The following is a 16,254-nucleotide window of genomic DNA, read 5'->3' as shown; positions in this document are numbered from 1 at the left end:
AATTAATTTCAAATTTTAATTTTAACTTAAAAATTAATTTCAAAATGTTAATTTTAAACTTAAAAATTAATTTCAAATTTTAATTTTAAACTTAAAAATTAATTTCAAATTTTAATTTTAAACTTAAAAATTAATTTCAAAATTTTAATTTTAACTTAAAAATTAATTTCAATTTTTAATTTTAAACTTAATTAATTTCAAAATTTTAATTTTAAACTTAAAAATTAATTTCAAATTTTAATTTTAAACTTAAAAATTAATTTCAAAATTTTAACTTTAATTTAATTTCAAAATTTTAATTTTAAACTTAAAAGAAAAAAAAATTAATTTCAAAATTTTAATTTTAAACTTAATTTCAAAAATTTTAATTTTAAACTCAATTAATTTCAAAATCTTAATTTTAAACTTAAATTAATGCATGCTCAAAAGACTAACTTTAAATCCTACTTACTGTAGGAAACCAAGTGAATCTTGGACAGTGGTTGCTCCAAACATATGACTGGAGATCACACCAAGTTCACTCAACTCACTTACAAAAGCCTAGGAACAGTTGCCTTTGGAAACAACGGCAAACTCTAGGTAATTGGTATAGGTAATATTGAATTAAAATTAGACTTTATAATTACAAATGTCTTACTTGTTGAAAACTTTAAATATAATTTTTTAAGTATAAGTCAATTGTGTGATACTAGGTATAAGGTCAAATTTCTATCTACAGAATGCTCAATCAAACATCTAGATAATCCTACCATAAGCCTAAAAGGTTTTAGAAAAGACAACATCTATGTCATCAACTTAACCATTTCTTCCATTAGGTGTTATTTAACACAAAAAGAAGAAACTTGGTTATGGCATAGGAGAATGTCTCACACCAACTTTAGAAATATAAGTAAACTAAATGGACTTGTAAAAGGCTTACCGAAGTTACCTAACTTAGATTCAACCATATGTAATGCTTGTCAACAAGGCAAACAAACTAAATCAACCCACAAACAAACAAATCAACCACAAACTAACTCAATCTTAGAACTTCTACATTTAGACATTTTTGACTCCCATGGAGTCAAATCCATAAATGGAAACTTATATTGTTTAGTAATTATAGACGATTATTCTAGGTTTACTTGGGTAAAATTCTTAAAACATAAAGATGAAACTTTTGAAATTTTTACAAATTTTTGCAAACAGATTGAAAACGAAAAAGATATTAAAATTAAAAGAATTAGGAGTGACAATGGGGGAGAATTTAAAAATCACAACTTTAACAGTTTTTGTCTAGAAAACGATTACCATCATGAGTTCTCATGCCCTAAAACCCCCCAACAAAATGGAATTGTAGAAAGAAAAAATAGAACCTTACTTGAAGCTTCTAGAACAATGTTAAATGAGTATAACCTACCTAAATACTTTTGGGCAGAAACCGTTAGTACAGCCTGCTATGTACAGAACAGAACAACAATAAATAAAACTCATAACAAAACTTTCTTCGAAATATTTTATAATAAACAACCAAACATAAAATATTTTAAGGTATTTGGGTGCCCAGTTTTTATCTTAAATACAAGAGAACACTTAGGAAAATTCACCTCTAAAATTGAAAATGGAATTTTTGTAGGATATTCCCTAAATAGTAGAGGCTACAGAATTTATAATAAGGTTACCTTAAAAATTGAAGAAACTACTAATGTAAAATTTAAAGAAACTAAACAAGACATAGAACCTACACAACCACCTGAGTTTGTTCCAGATACCAACCAAACTCTAAGTCATGAAGAAGAGGAACAACATCAAGAGAATCAACCTCCTAAAACAATAAGGGTAAACCCTGTTAGAGTGTATACTAAAAGCCTAGCTTTTGGTATAAATATTTATCTAGAAATAAGAATCACATTGGTCAAATGTCTACATTTATGATAAATGTAGTTGTTCAATTAATTTATATTGTAGATAACATGGTGTGTGGTGTCACACACAGAGGATCATGTTATCAGTACCTTATAAATTATAAACAGTAGCTCACGACCATAATGGAAAGGAACAAACCATTGGAAGGTCGTAGTGTAATTAGGTATTAGTTTATCTTAACTATATAATTACACTAGTACACTTAGAGTGTATTGAGTATGACCATTAGAGGTCGTTTCTTTTATACTGACTTTATAAAGAAACAAAGACCTCAGTTATTATGGAAGTGTGTGCTCTTAATCCTAATATAATAACAAGCACATATATTTGATATTTATTTCTTTAATTTATCAATGGGTAAGATTTAGTTCGATGAATCAATAAGCCCGATAAGTTGGGAAATGATATCACTTATAGTGTGTGTTGTTGATTATAGAAGGAAACTGTGTCCTAGTAATCTAGGTTGAGAATGTCCCAAGAGGAGCTCATAAGGATTGTCATGTTAAACCCTGCAGGTGGACTTAGTCCGACATGACGATGAAGTTGAGTGGTACTACTCTTGGAGCTAGATATTAATTAAGTGAGTTGTCAGTAACTTACTTAATTAGTGGACATTTGTTATCTTAAACACAGGGAGACTAACATACTCATAATAAGAAGGAGCCCAAAATGTAATTTGGGATTGGTGCGGTAGTTCAATAATAGTTCTCTAGTGGAATGAATTATTATTGATAAAATTAAGTTGTGTGTTCGGGGCGAACACGGGATGCTTAATTTTATCGGGAGACCAAAACCAATTCCTCCTCTCGGTCCCTATCGTAGCCTCTAGTATATAGAGATTTATACCCACCGCATACCCACCTTCTTACCCATCCAATGGGGCCGGACAAGCTAGCTTGGAACCCAAGCTAGGGCCGGCCAAGACCAAGTGGATGAGCCATGAAGGTGGCCGGCCAAAAGCTTGGGTCCCAAGCTTAGGTGGCCGGCCACTAGAATATTAAAAAGGATTTTTAATAATAAAATTATTTCTTATGTGGATATCATGATTTTAAAAGAGAGTTAAAAAATTAAAATTTCCTTTTATAACTTTCTACAAAAGATTAAGAGAAGAGATTAATCTCTTTCCTTATTTGTAGTTTAAAAGGATGGTTTTAATTTTTGGTAAAAACTTTCCTTATTTGTAAATCATCTACATGATTAAAAGAGAGTTTAAAATTTGAAAATCTTTCCTTATTTGTTGATTAAAGGAGGATTTTAAATTTTAAGAAAACTTTCCTTTTTAAACATGTTCATGATTTAAAAGAGAGTTTAAAATTAAATATTCTCTTTTATAAGTTTCTACAAAAGATTAAGAAAAGATTTGATATCTTTCCTTATTTGTAGATTGAAAGAGATTTTAATTTTATTTTTATCCACATGTTTAAAAGAAAGATTTTAATTTATTAAATTTCCTTTTTATAAACCAATCATGAAGGGATAAAATTATTGGAGAAATTTTTATAAATTTCCGGAAACAAATTAGGAAGTTTTAATTCTTGTTTAATTAAAACTCTCCTTGATTTGAGGAAGTAAGTGGCCGGCCATGTTTTAGTGAGAAGAAAAATTATTTTAATTAAAATAAATTTTTCCTTTTCATGGCAAAAGAATTAAGGAAGTTTTTATTAAAATTTCCTTATTTGCCAAGACCAAGGATTATAAAAGAGGAGGTAGAGGAGCCTTCATGTGTGAACAACCTCTATTATTTTCTCCCTCTTTTCTTCCTTGGTGTGGCCGGCCTCCTTCTTTTCTCTTCTCTCCATCTTGTGGCCGGACCTCTCTTCCTCCTTGAAGATCAAGTGGTGGCCGGATTTTAGCTTGGAGAAGAAGGAGAGAAAGCTTACATCTCTTGGAGCTTGATTGGTGGAAAAAGATCTTCATCTCTTGGAAGCATAGTGCTTGGCCGAAACTTGAAGAAAGGAGAAGAAGGTGCTTTGGTGGTTTCTCATCTCGGAAGATCGTTGCCCACACAACGTCCGAGGTTAGAAGAGGAATACGGTAGAAGATCAAGAGGTCTTTCTAAAAGGTATAACTAGTAATTTTACTTTCCGCATCATACTAGTTATTTTTGGAAATAATACCAAATACAAGAGGCATGCGATTCTAGTATTTCGAATATGTTTTTCGATGTTGTGTTCTTTTGTTTTTTTTTCCTTGTGATTTGATTGTTCTTTTCGGTTAACCTAAAGTTATTTTAGGAAATTAAATATTAGCTTTCCATAAAAGGTTTTGTCTAGTCGGTGGTGGTTGCTCCCATATCCAAGAAGGCCATGTGCCTCGCCACGTCAGTACTGGGAACCAATTATGGAAATTAATATTTAATGGAATTAATAACTTAAGGTGATTTGGGTCGAACGTGTTAAGTTCCGCAGGAGACCCAAGTCAAAACCTAAAAGAACGAATAGATTAAGTTTTGGATCAAACGTGTTAAGTTCCGCAGGCGATCCAAAATTTAATTTAAAAGAACACATGGTAGCTAGGAAAAGGTTCAGACCTTTGTACAAAATTTTTGTACAGTAGAACCTCTAGGCTTTCCGAGTAGCAACCAACAATTGGTATCAGAGCTAGGGTTTTGCCTCTGTGTATTTGGTATTAGTTTAATTATGCACATGTCATACATAATTTAGGCAGGTTAATAGTAGGATGTGCTAACTTTGTGGATTCAGGATCCAACTATTATGGCTTATAGTTATTATGTGTGTGATTGGACCCTTGGACATGTCAAGGGCATTTTATTGTGTGTGCATGATTGTATTATAAAATACAGCAGGAGCTGTATTTAGTTTTATTAGGATTTTATTTTTGATCTAGATACATGTACATTCCTTTTATGGAATATAGGATCAAAATGTAAAATTCTATTTATGTCGCGGATCGAATCTTGCAAAGCGTGGAACCTTCTAAGGACCAGAGGCGCAGCGGAACTAGGAGCAAGATGGATGCGACAGCTAGACCCGGTGGCGGTGGCCAAATATGGCAGCAGCTTGGGATGACAACACACGGAGGACAACTAGAGATAAAAGCCATAATAGTTGAAAATTAGATTTTCTATTTATTGCTTTTATATTGTGCTGTGTGTGCATGTTAGTATACATGACTAGTAGGCTAGCATAGTTAAAATTCCTCGTTTATAAATAACTAAGTGGGAGAGGGATTTTAAATAAATCCCATGGTCTCCATTACTGGTTTGTAAGTGATGCAAACAAGCTTGCGTTGGCTCGAGTGCCTTCCTCCATAACGGATGAGCTTGTTTGTGGATCACTAGAAGACTTCCATTTTGGATGACTATAGGAAGTTAATTAAGAGCGTGTGATCTTCCCCAACGGAAGGGCATAATCTTATTAATGGACTTAGTGTCAAGTAATGGTATACACTTAGACACATCTAATAGTATCCTCCCATCGGAGTCATCGCTATTATTTGTGTGACCAAATGAAACCAACTATTAATTTGTCATAAAACTAGGTTGACAAGATAATAAAATTAAAGGGTTAAAACCCTCTTACAAATGATTGATTTTGTATACGTCCACACTAACGTGGCATACAAAATTAACGGTGTTTGAGATAATTTTATTTGTCATAAAGATACGTTGACAAGATAGTTAATGGGTAAAACCCTCCTTTTACAAATGTTGAATTTGTATACGTCCACACTAACGTGGCATGCAAAATTCACGGTGTTTGAGGTGTTGGTGAATTTAAATAATATTGTTTGAGGAATCAATATTTTATTTTAAATTCAAAAAGTTTTGACCAAATATTTGATCAAAGACAGATCAACTATTAATTTTATTCGTCATAAAGTAAAGTTGACAAGATAATAAAATTAATGGATAAAATCTCCTCTTTGATTTTGTATACGTCCACACTATCGTGGCATACAAAATTCATGGGGATTTTAAAGAATTGATCTTGACCAAATATTTTTGTGATTCTTAGGATTTAAAATGTTTGTCAATCCCCTAGTTGTTATACTATAGAGAAGACTTAGTAGTCCCAATTGTAATGATTGGAAATAGGACTTGGACATTAAGGTAGACTGTCTTCTTAGAACTAAGAACAATATAGGTGTATTTAATTCATTAGTTGAAACATGTTTAGTGGTGTTATCTACCAGAACCTGGAGTGTAGATACAGATGCCATCAATCATGTCCGTAATTCATTGCAGGGTTCCAGGAAATTCGGCAACTAAATGAAAATTAAAACACCGTCCACATGGGCACTACTGTAAAAATGGTAGCTGTTGCAGTGGGAGATGTTTATCCTTTGATAAGAATAAAATATGGATTTTAAGTAATTGTCTTTACGTACCAAGTTTAGAAAGAACCTGATTTCAGTTTCTAAACTATTATAGATATTGTGTCTATTTTGATAACAAAGTTGTTATTAAGAAAAATAGGGAAGTTATCTATTCTGGTATGATGGTTGACAATTTATAATCCAATAACTCCCACGATGCAACAAATGGAAATTAGTAACACATCTTCTAATTTTAAGAGAAATCAACCTTCATAAATGAACCAATTATATCTTTGGCTTCTAAAAGCTAGGTTATACTTGAGTAGGATTCATTGGTAGCTGATGAACTTTTGGGTTCATTAGTAGTGGAAATCTTTCCAACCTGCGAGTCTTACTTGGAAGGAAAATAACCAAAAAGCTTTTAAGTCCAAGGGGTATGGAGTCAAAGATATGTTGAAATCGGTTCATTCTGATTTGTGTGATCCTATGACTATCCAAACAAGAGGTAGTATTGAATATTTCGTCTATTTTATAGACAACTATTCAAGATACAAATAAATTTACTTAATGTACCGCAAGACTAAGTACTTTGATTAGTTCAAAGAGTACAAGGCTGATGCGGAGAAATGTTAAAGTAAATGTCACTATGGTAAGATCGTAGTGGCAAGTACCTCTTGGGAGAATTTAGGAGTCACTTATCAAAAGTAGGGATTCAATCCCAACTAACTGCACCTGGTACACCCCAATAGAATGGTGTAGTAGAAAGAAGGTAAAGGACTCTTATGAAATAATTAGATAGATGATGAGTTATTCAGAAAATTACCAAATTTGTTTTAAGGATAAACTCTGAAAACGAAAGTGAACATAGTACCTTCCAAGTTAGAACTCTCTGCTCATATAGAATTGCTGAATAGGTGAAAACCTATTTCGAAGCATATTCGGATTCGGGTAGTCCAGCACATATGCAGAAGAGAGACAATGATAAGTTGGACAGGAATTCACTCGTTTGTGGGTTATCCTAGTGAAATGAAAGTAGGTTTATAGTCTTAAAAATCAGAAGGTCATTGTTAGCATCAATGACCGATTTTTAGAAAAGGACTATGTAATAAACCATGTGCCCATAAGAAAATTTGTTCTTAAGGAAATAATAAAAGACATGTCTAATCTAGTACCAACTGTACAAGATGAGATACCACAAGGAAACTGCAACACGTATCACAAATGATAGACAATTATAGAAAGTGCCTTGTTGTAGTGGGAGGGTTGTTAGGCAACCTAAATAGGTTCATGTTTTGGGAGAGTTTTTGGACTCGATCCCTGGAGGACATGAACTTAATCTCCGGTCATATAATGAAGCACTCCAAGATAAAGATGCAGCATCTTGGCAAAGAGTAATGAATAACAGAATTAGAATATATGTATTCTAATAAAATCTGGAAGCTTGTAGAATCACCAAATGGTGTAAAAGCCGTTGGGTGTAAAAAGGTCTATAATAGGGAAAGAGGGATAGACAGGAATGTAGTAACTTTCAAAGCAAGGCTTGATGAAAAAGGAAACTTTTTCACTGGTGGCCATACTTAAGTCTATCCGGATTCTTTTATCTATTTGGCAAGTGGATGTCAAGACAGCATTCCTTAATGGAAGTCTTGAAGAAAGCATCCATATAAATCAACCAGAAGGGTTCATTGCAAAGGGCTAAGAGCATCTTGTGTCCAAGCTCAATCAGTCTATGGACTGAGGCAAAGCTTCAAGGTCTTAGAACATCCGGTTTATCAAATTCTATGGATTTAGTAACCGGATAAGTCTTGTGTACACAAAAGGTGTGATAGAAGCGTGGTGGTATTTCTTGTACTATACGTAGATAACATTTTTGGTAGTTGGAAACAATATCAAAATGTTGTCAGAAGTAAGGGTATGGTTGTCCAAATAATTCGATATAAAGGACTTGGGAGAATGTATATATTCTTGAGATCAAAGTAATAAGTGATCGCAAGAAAAGAATATCTTACTTATCCCAAACTTAATATATCAGAAAAATCCTTGCTCGTTTTAAGCATGCAAAACTCCAAGGAAGGTTTCTTAAACTTTTCAGGATGGAGTAACTTTATCTAAAGATATGTCTCTGTAGACATCAAAGGAGATAAAAGAAATAAAGACAGTTCTTTATGCTTCGGCTATCGGATTGCCAAGGGCATAGTTAGCAGATATCAAAATAACCCTGGACAAGGACAGTGGATTGCAGTAAAGCATATATTGAAGTACCTTAGAGGTACTAGAGAATATATGCTAGTTTACAAGGCAGTTAATTTGGTTCTTGTGGGTTGCATGGATTTTGACTTCCAATCGGATAGGGACAATAATAAGTCAACCTCGGGGTTTTTGTGTTTACTTTAGGAGGGAAAGTCATAACTATGGAAGAGTGATAAACATAGGTGTTTTTCTGGACTCCACCATAGAAGCTTAGTATATGGCAAGCCTCTGAGGTAGCCATTAAAAGCTGTATGACTCAATAACCTCAAGATAGACTTAGATATGATTTATGGTTTGTCCAAAGATTATTACAATTTATTGTAATAATGTTGGTGCAGTAGCAAACTCGAAGAAACCATAAGTCTATAAGGCAAGTAAACACAATAGAGCGCAAGTACCACCCAATACGAGAAATCGTATAAACGAGGAAAAGTTGTTGCCGCCTAGATTGCATCAGGTGATGACCTATTGATCCTTCCACTGAGGTCCTTAAGGCAAGAGCTTTTGATGGGCATGTTGAAGGATTAGGAATCAGATGTATGGCAGCAGATATAGCAGCTTAGTCTTTTAGTATAGGTGGGAGATTGTTAGAGTGTATACTAAAAGCCTAGCTTTTGGTATAAATATTTATCTAGAAATAAGAATCACATTGGTCAAATGTCTACATTTATGATAAATGTAGTTGTTCAATTAATTTATATTGTAGATAACATGGTGTGTGGTGTCACACACAGAGGATCATGTTATCAGTACCTTATAAATTATAAACAGTAGCTCACGACCATAATGGAAAGGAACAAACCATTGGAAGGTCGTAGTGTAATTAGGTATTAGTTTATCTTAACTATATAATTACACTAGTACACTTAGAGTGTATTGAGTAGGACCATTAGAGGTCGTTTCTTTTATACTGACTTTATAAAGAAACAAAGACCTCAGTTATTATGGAAGTGTGTGCTCTTAATCCTAATATAATAACAAGCACATATATTTGATATTTATTTCTTTAATTTATCAATGGGTGAGATTTAGTTCGATGAATCAATAAGCCCGATAAGTTGGGAAATGATATCACTTATAGTGTGTGTTGTTGATTATAGAAGGAAACTGTGTCCTAGTGATCTAGGTTGAGAATGTCCCCAAGAGGAGCTCATAAGGATTGTCATGTTAAACCCTGCAGGTGGACTTAGTCCGACATGACGATGAAGTTGAGTGGTACTACTCTTGGAGCTAGATATTAATTAAGTGAGTTGTCAGTAACTTACTTAATTAGTGGACATTTGTTATCTTAAACACAGGGAGACTAACATACTCATAATAAGAAGGAGCTCAAAATGTAATTTGGGATTGGTGCGGTAGTTCAATAATAGTTCTCTAGTGGAATGAATTATTATTGATAAAATTAAGTTGTGTGTTCGGGGCGAACACGGGATGCTTAATTTTATCGGGAGACCAAAACCAATTCCTCCTCTCGGTCCCTATCGTAGCCTCTAGTATATAGAGATTTATACCCACCGTGATACCCACCTTCTTACCCATCCAATGGGGCCAAGCTAGCTTGGAACCCAAGCTAGGGCCAAGACCAAGTGGATGAGCCATGAAGGTGGCGGCCAAAAGCTTGGGTCCCAAGCTTGGGTGGCGACCACTAGAATATTAAAAGGATTTTAATAATAAAATTATTTCTTATGTGGATATCATGATTTTAAAGAGAGTTAAAAATTAAAATTTCCTTTTATAACTTTCTACAAAAGATTAAGAGAAGAGATTAATCTCTTTCCTTATTTGTAGTTTAAAAGGATGGTTTTAATTTTGGTAAAAACTTTCCTTATTTGTAAATCATCTACATGATTAAAAGAGAGTTTAAAATTTGAAAATCTTTCCTTATTTGTTGATTAAAGGAGGATTTTAAATTTTAAGAAAACTTTCCTTTTTAAACATGTTCATGATTTAAAAGAGAGTTTAAAAATTAAATATTCTCTTTTATAAGTTTCTACAAAAGATTAAGAAAAGATTTGATATCTTTCCTTATTTGTAGATTGAAAGAGATTTTAATTTTTAGAGATAACTTTCTTTTTATCCACATGTTTAAAAGAAAGATTTTAATTTATTAAATTTCCTTTTTATAAACCAATCATGAAGGGATAAAATTATTGGAGAAATTTTTATAAATTTCTGGAAACAAATTAGGAAGTTTTAATTCTTTTTTAATTAAAACTCTCCTTGATTTGAGGAAATAAGTGGCCGGCCATGTTTTAGTGAGAAGAAAAATTATTTTAATTAAAATAAATTTTTCCTTTTCATGGCAAAAGAATTAAGGAAGTTTTTATTAAAATTTCCTTATTTGCCAAGACCAAGGATTATAAAAGAGGAGGTAGAGGAGCCTTCATGTGTGAACAACCTCTATTATTTTCTCCCTCTTTTCTTCCTTGGTGTGGCCGGCCTCCTTCTTTTCTCTTCTCTCCATCTTGTGGCCGAACCTCTCTTCCTCCTTGGAGATCAAGTGGTGGCCGGATTTTAGCTTGGAGAAGAAGGAGAGAAAGCTTACATCCCTTGGAGCTTGGTTGGTGGAAAAAGATCTTCATCTTTTGGAAGCATAGTGCTTGGCCGAAACTTGAAGAAAGGAGAAGAAGGTGCTTTGGTGGTTTCTCATCTCGGAAGATCGTTGCCCACACAACGTCCGAGGTTAGAAGAGGAATACGGTAGAAGATCAAGAGGTCTTTCTAAAAGGTATAACTAGTATTTTACTTTTCCGCATCATACTAGTTATTTTTGGAAATAATACCAAATACAAGAGGCATGCGATTCTAGTATTTCAAATATGTTTTCGAGGTTGTGTTCTTTTGTTTTCTTTTTCCTTGTGATTTGATTGTTCTTTTCGGTTAACCTAAAGTTATTTTAGGAAATTAAATATTAGCTTTCCATAAAAGGTTTTGTCTAGTCGGTGGTGGTTGCTCCCATATCCAAGAAGGCCATGTGCCTCGCCACGTCAGTACTGGGAACCAATTATGGAAATTAATATTTAATGGAATTAATAACTTAAGGTGATTTGGGTCGAACGTGTTAAGTTCCGCAGGAAACCCAAGTCAAAACCTAAAAGAATGAATAGATTAAGTTTTGGATCAAACGTGTTAAGTTCCGCAGGCGATCCAAAATTTAATTTAAAAGAACACATGGTAGCTAGGAAAAGGTTCAGACCTTTGTACAAAATTTTTGTACAGTGGAACCTCTAGGCTTTCCGAGTAGCAACCAACAAACCCAAATCATCCAACTGATCAAATAATTGGTGACCCAGACTTAAGAGTTCAAACCAGATCATCTTTTAGAAACCTAAGTCAAATTTCATTAATTTCAAAAATTGAACCCAAAACTGTGGATGAATCCCTACTAGACCCAGATTGGATTATAGCTATGCAAGAAGAACTAGCCCAATTTGAGCGTAATGAGGTCTGGGACCTAGTCCCACCACCTAAGAATAAGAAAATAATAGAAACAAAATGGGTATTCAGAAACAAACTAAGTGAAACTGGGGAAATTACTAGAAATAAAGCTGGGCTGGTTGCCAAAGGATTTAGTCAAGTTGAAGGACTTGACTATGATGAAACATATGCCCCAGTAGCCAGATTAGAATCCATTAGAATGTTACTAAGTTATGCAGCCCATAAGGGATTCAAACTATACCAAATGGATGTTAAGTCTGCCTTTCTTAATGGACTAATCAAAGAAGAAGTTTATGTAGGTCAGCCTCCTGGTTTTGAAAGTCTAGAACACCCTGATTATGTTTTTAAATTAAAGAAAGCACTATATGGACTTAAACAAGCACCCAGGGCATGGTAAGAGAGGCTAACATCTTACCTAACATCTAAAGGATTCAAACAAGGTCAAATTGACCCAACCTTGTTTGTTAAATCATTAAATACAGACATATTTATTGCACAAATATACGTAGATGATATAATATTTGGCTCATCAAATTCAGAATTTTAGAAGAATTTATTAATCTAATGGAAAAAGAATTTGAAATGAGCTTAGTGGGAAAATTAACCTATTTCTTAGGATTACAAATCAAACAGACAAATGAAGGAAATTATATTTATCAACATAAATACACTAAAGAATTACTTAAAAAATTTGGAATGGAAAATACAAAAGAAATAAAAACACCGATGGCAGTAAACACAATCTTAGACAGTGACCCAAATGGAAAACCAGTTGATTTAAAACATTATAGAAGTGCAATAGGTAGCCTACTGTACTTAACTGCAAGCCGACCTGATATTTTATTTGTAGTTAGTATGTGTGCTAGATACCAAACTTGTGCTAAGGAATCCCATTTGACACAAGTTAAAAGAATTTTTAGATATCTTAAGGGAACAACAAATGTAGGAATCTGGTATCCTAGGACAAATAATTTTGAACTAATAGGGTATTCTGATTCAGATTATGCTGGATGCAAATTAGACCGCAAAAGCACAAGTGGTGGATGCCAATTATTAGGTTCATCACTTGTTAGCTGGTTTAGTAGAAAGCAACATTGTGTTGCTCTGTCTACAACTGAGTCAGAATACATAGCTATAGGCGAATGTGTTGCACAATTATTATGGATGATGCATACTCTAAAAGATTTCAACTTAAATATCACAAATGTAAAAGTATTAATTGACAATATAAGTTCAATTAACTTAACCAAGAATCCTGTGCATCATTCAAGAACCAAACATATTGAAATTAGGCACCACTTCATCAGGGATCATGTTACTAAAGGTGATATTGAACTCAAGTACATTGAGTCCAAATCAAATTTAGCTGACATTTTTACAAAACCACTCCCTGAAAGTGAATTTAGCAACTTACGACGAAAATTAGGGATGTGCTCAATAGACTAGGATCTTTCAAAAATACTTTCAAAAATGGTTTTATCAAATTATAAGTCAAATTTATTTGTTTTCAAAACTTTCCATTTTTAGATTTTCAAACACAGTTTTGGCCTTAGACTAGTTTTGAATCCTTAGAAAGCATGTACCCATAGGACTAGTTTTTGAGCATCTCACCAACACCTTAGGTTTACCTTGCTTGTGTTTGACAAACATAGAAAGGGGTGAGATGCATAGGCCAACTGTCTGGACTTAAGATGCTTATTTCAGTGCATCAGCATAAGTCTGGATGTTAAATACAATTCAGATATTAATCAGATTAAAGTTCATCAGTCAAGTCAAACACTTACTGGTTATAATTAACTTAATCTGACTAACCAAGTGAAAGTTACTATCTTCTGATAGTTAGTTAGTACCTAATTGGTTAGACAGCTGGTTAAAGATAAGTGTCAAGTTCAGGGGGAGAAATTAATGTGTGTTTGAAAAATATTTTTTTTATATCTATGTTAAAACTAACTTATTTTTAAAACACCAGTTTTCAAAAAGTTAAATTTAACTAAGTTTAATCCCACCTAATTTTTAAACCTGATTTTAAAAGTTGAATATTGCAAATTTAAACTTATTCAGTTTTGTAACATATGCTTGAAAATTCAACTTTCCAAACTTAGCTTTTATCAAATTAGCCTTAAAAATTTATTTTGGCAAAAAATTTACTTCTTGAAAAATTATTCTTACTTGCTTAATTTTTGCTTTGTTTTGAAAAATCGAAGTTGAAAATTTACCTTTTTGAAAAGTAAATGTTACTTAAACATGAAAAGTAAATTTGAAAAACCTGTTTTGAAAATTTTTACACGCTTGAAAAGTTACACTTGATTAACTTTAAATTTATACTTTTCAAAATTCAACTCGTATTTTTTTCAAAATTCAACTTGTCTCCCCCAAGTCAACTTGACTATTTTTTTTTAACTTGGTGTTAAAAATTGTACTTTTATCTTTCAATTTTTGAACCAAACTTAGATATGTTTCAAAATTTGACTACCTTTTACAGTAACTCTTCACTATGATTGTTTACCCTTGCGTATTTTTGATGAATGCCAAAGGGGGAGGGTTAGGTGGTTAAGTTAGCTAAACCAATTTGAAAATACAAACTAAACCACATAAATACATGTTGTTTCTTGCATATGTTTTCACTAACTTAATCAGGTTGTCATTCCATCAAAAAGGGGGAGATTGTTGGTGCGGTTAGCACTAACGATTTAACCCAGGTTTTGATGAATGACAAATAGGTTAAGTTAGTTTTGTTGTTGTCTGACACTTTGATCGAGTGTGCAGGAGAAGTCCAGTTAGGTCGACGTCTGGCACGAAGTCCAGCTAGGTCGACGGGCTGACCGGATAGCTGGCGAGAAGTCCAAGCGGGTCGACGGGCTGACCGGACGCTTGGCGAGAAGTCCAGCTTGGTCGACGGGCTGACCGGATAGTTGGCGAGAAGTCCAAGCGGGTCGACGGGCTGACCGGACGCTTGGCGAGAAGTCCAGACGGGTCGACGGGCTAACCGGACGTCTGGCAGGTAAGTGAGGTAAGTCACTAGAGGGGAGTGACTGTGAGGACGCGTTCCCGGGAAGGGGGCATTAGGCGTCGATCCGGCTTAGATCCATTTCGGATGTCTAAGTCGAGATCGTGACTAGATTCCGGTCTCGGAAAGACGGAATCTAAGTCATACTCTTTTTTCCATCTGTTGAACTTTAACTGTGCTAACAATCTGTTTTACAGGATGTATATTTGCCTCGGACTAACTTTGTTTTGCAGGAAAAAGGAGTTTTTCTGGAACAAGGTGGTCCGGGCGCCCGGAGGGGATCCGGGCGCCCGGAAGGGATCCGGGCGCCCGGAAGGCGAATTCTATCCAGCCAAGTCGTCGCCACGTGGAGCATCTTGGTTTGAGCAGTTTCGTCACATTCCAGGCGCCCGGAAGGAATCCAGGCGCCCGGAACAGCATATAAAAGAAGCACCAGGCAGGAGCTTCAGAATCAATCAAGCTGAGAACTCTTCTACTGCTGGTCTTGCTGCTCGACGTTCAGTGCGACGCCAACAAAGCTCCGACACTACGCTCCGTTCTTTTCCCTTTTTGTCGGTATTTGTTTTCAGTTTTCATTAGCATTCCCTGTACAGTTCTTTTGTAATCATCATTCCGAATTGCTAGTGATTGCCCAACGAAAGTGGTCAAGGACCACGGGCCTTCGAGTAGGAGTCGTCACAGGCTCCGAACGAAGTAAAACCATTGTGTCGATTTTACTTTTCCGCTGCGTTTAAACTCTTGTTTTTCGAATCGATATTCACCCCCCCTCTATCGAATCTAACGGTCCTACATTTTTGGTGTAAAAATTAAAAAATATTAATGTAATTTAATTTACGCTAAAGCAGAGTCATTAGTATAATGTAGAGGGCTCACCAGAGCAGAAGAAAAGGTTAAAAAAAAAAGCACCGTCAAGGACTTCTCATTCTTCAGCTCTATCGTCGTCAAATCATCGCCAAAATATGGAAAAAAAAATAGATATGCCAAATGGGAAGTTCTAGTGAGTCATGTCAGACAGTTAGAAAGTCCTAGTGAGTAAAGCTAGGTAGAAGGAAATCCTGGTGTGTGAAATTAGGTAGTTAGAAAGTCCTCGTGAGTGAAGTTAGGCAGAAGAAGACCCTGATAAGTGAAGTTAGGTGGAAAAAATTTCAAGTGAGTCATGAAGGACCGGGCATTTGGCATGAGGAGAAAAATCTATGTGGGTCAAAGGATGATCGAACACCTGGTGTATCGAACTCTAAATGCCTGATTGTGCATCTGTGGAAATTACTAATAAATTTTGAAAGTATTTTCGGTGTAAAAATAAAAATAATATAAATGTAATTTAATTTATGCTAAAGCAGAGTCATTAGTATAAAGTAAAGGGCTCACCAGAGTAGA

This window comes from Zingiber officinale, chromosome 4B (genome assembly GCF_018446385.1).
Source record: "Zingiber officinale cultivar Zhangliang chromosome 4B, Zo_v1.1, whole genome shotgun sequence".
NCBI lineage: Eukaryota > Viridiplantae > Streptophyta > Magnoliopsida > Zingiberales > Zingiberaceae > Zingiber > Zingiber officinale.
The sequence above is the reverse complement of the archived record's forward strand: the minus strand, read 5'-3'. Positions refer to the sequence as shown.